Source organism: Triticum aestivum, chromosome 4B (assembly GCF_018294505.1).
Source record: "Triticum aestivum cultivar Chinese Spring chromosome 4B, IWGSC CS RefSeq v2.1, whole genome shotgun sequence".
Lineage (NCBI taxonomy): Eukaryota > Viridiplantae > Streptophyta > Magnoliopsida > Poales > Poaceae > Triticum > Triticum aestivum.
In genome coordinates this window covers 78,622,304-78,625,007 of record NC_057804.1, presented here as the reverse complement: position 1 = coordinate 78,625,007, position 2,704 = coordinate 78,622,304, and the positions used below count along the sequence as shown (strand labels likewise).

The following is a 2,704-nucleotide window of genomic DNA, read 5'->3' as shown; positions in this document are numbered from 1 at the left end:
TCTTATATCAAAATCGACCGTTTCGACGAGACGAAGACAATTCATGTAGATCATTTTTCTGTTTGAGGTCTTCTTGGGGGCCTAATCGGCCAAACTGTACTCTGAATATAAGATTTAGTACTTTGAGCATAGTTTCGGCCTTCGAGATGAAACCGGACGGCGATGGCCCAAACTTCAAAGATGTCCATATCAACAATACGGAACTCTTTCATGTAGATCACTTCTCCATTTAAAGCCATCTTAAATAAGTTATTGACCGTGCCAAAATCTGGTGTCAACACACGGGCGCGCATCACTGGTTTGACCACGTGCATAGTATGTGCAGAAAGGACGTGCGTGGCCGAGGTGACCACGTACATGGTTCATGCGATGAACGACGTATGCACATGCACGCAGCTACGCAGAATTAAAGTAACGGAAAAGGCTCCTTCGCATCTAAAGTAACACATTATTAGGCAGGATAAAAAATCACAACATGACTAAGATAGTTTATCATGCAGATTTTATTTTCATCTAATTGAGTGTCAGTCACACCCTTTATCATATGGTCCTTCAAATTCAGTGTTGCTCATCATGAACTGCAGAGTGACCAGGATGCTTGTTCAAAATATCTTTTGAAATCATTTAAAATACTATAGCTTAATCAATTAACCATGCATTGCTGAAATAACCATTCCCCAAAGTCTTTCACTCTAATATTTTTCATTCTTCTCCGTTGTTCGTCTGCATCCATCACCAACCATCTAAAATAACGTTTCACGACGCACACAAAAGAACACCGGCCTAACGCTGATGGTACTGCCACCACCTCCTACTTGTAGCTAAGATCTACCTGGCGCTAATGATCAATTAAATATAGTGATCCATGGAAACCAAGGGAGACGGTCAATGCTTGGTCGCAGAGAAGAGAGCAATATGCATCTCAATACGTCCACTCGTGCGGGAGATTGACCTTGCAGGCCTGGAATGCGCAGCGGTGGCGTTGACATAGTGCTCGCACTTCTGGCTGGCCTGCATCGCATTGCTCCGTCTGACCAGTGCGTCTGTGAGACAAAAGGAATTCGAAATATGGCTATTCATAACCACAAAGAAAGGTATCATTGACATTGCTAGTGCGTAATGAGAAGGAATTGATTACCATGATCAAGAAGGAAGGCCCCGGGATAGCAAGGACTGAAGGACGGGCACCGAGGTCCTCGACATTGAGATTCAGATCCTGCATGACGGACGACGCGCGCGAGATAGGAGAAGAACCATAGAGGCACAGCTTGTTGATGATGTTCATGACGCCGCTAAGCTCGCGCCCGTTCAGCCTGCCGACGGGTTGCCGTCCCGTGTCGTCCAATCGTACTCATGATCGAACGCCGCGAGTCGCCTCCCTCCTCGACCTCCTGCCCACCCAGATTCCATCCATCGTTGGAGAAACTATCCGGACCATGCTAGCGGCGGCTGCGCCAAAAAGCCGCTCCATGGCATGGAGCGCGCGCTTGCGGTGCCGCTGTGGATTTCCTTGCTGATCGGCCGCGGCGGCATGACGACCTTGAAGTTCTAGCTGCACTCGTACATGCTCTGGATCACGCGACAACGCCTCCATTGGCCTGCCCCACGTTCTGCTACGTGCGCAATGTGCTTGTCGGGTGCATGGCATCCTCCACCGGAGTGGCCGAACCCACGAGTAGGAGATCGGCAATTGCTCCAATCTCACCATGCTCGGCCTCACGGAGACCTGTATCTTTGGCCCCCTCCGGGCGACTCGAGAACCTCGATACGCTGGCCATCTACACGGAGCTGCTCTCTGCCCCGATCCCGCCGGAGTTCGGCGAGTTAGTTCCTTGCGCTACAGCAGGAGGCTGCCCTACATAATGGCGCAACCACCCGCTTCCTATTCCTCACGCTCTCGGAGACGCCGGGGCATGCTCTAACAGCCATCGTGCAAACACACCAACAGTCGTCGCGCCGCCGCAAGCACACCAAACTCTACCAACACCCACCGCCCACGGTCGACCTGTGAGCCATCTACACCGCCATGACGCGCTACATGAGCCCCTTCATTGTTAGCCCAGAACTACTCGCTAGCACTCGAGTATACTGATAGATGACTGGTGAAAGAGCAAAGTGATGGTACGCTCGGGCTCTCTAGGCTAGTACGCACACACACACTAGTGAAGCATGCACCGATGGAGCTACGCTTGAGAAAAGATACTACTTGAATTGATCGGAGTGGAATGATATTACATCGATGGAGTAGTGCTCCTTTTATAGCGGATTACAAACCGACTATAGAACACATGTGCTGACGTCAAGTGCCTAAATGACATCATGACTTACGTTGTAAAGCTTAGCTACTAAGCCACGCCTCCTCTACTGCTCAGGAAATTACTACTGCCGACATGCAGCTACTACTACCTTCTATCACTTCATAGCTAAGTAATAACTACTACTGCCGTTGCATGCAAGCTGTGCTGCTACATGCATGCGGAAGACCATCCGAAGACCAGGTTGACCCAACAATCTCCTCCTCAACCTTGTCGAAGGAGCTTGTTTCCATGATCCCGATCTTGTCGCGTGGCTTCTGGAACTCGACGCAACCAAGTGCCTTCGTTGGGATGTTCGCCTTCTCGGCGGCCCGTATGCCCTGCTCGTGCTTCTTGATCTTGGGTGCTGCGATCGTCTCGCAGGCTCGAGAAGGTCCCCCTAGGCTTCG

The 2,704-nt window shown here is 50.5% G+C and overlaps 1 long non-coding RNA gene across 1 annotated transcript; it reads right to left on the bottom strand.

Annotated features, from left to right (window-relative positions):
* Positions 1-598: 598 nt before the first annotated feature.
* On the bottom strand, positions 599-2,211 carry LOC123094489 (uncharacterized). Its single transcript, XR_006445851.1, has 2 exons — positions 1,139-2,211; positions 599-1,043 (listed from the first exon to the last, which is right to left on the bottom strand). It is a non-coding gene; the product is annotated as an uncharacterized lncRNA (long non-coding RNA).
* Positions 2,212-2,704: the final 493 nt, after the last annotated feature.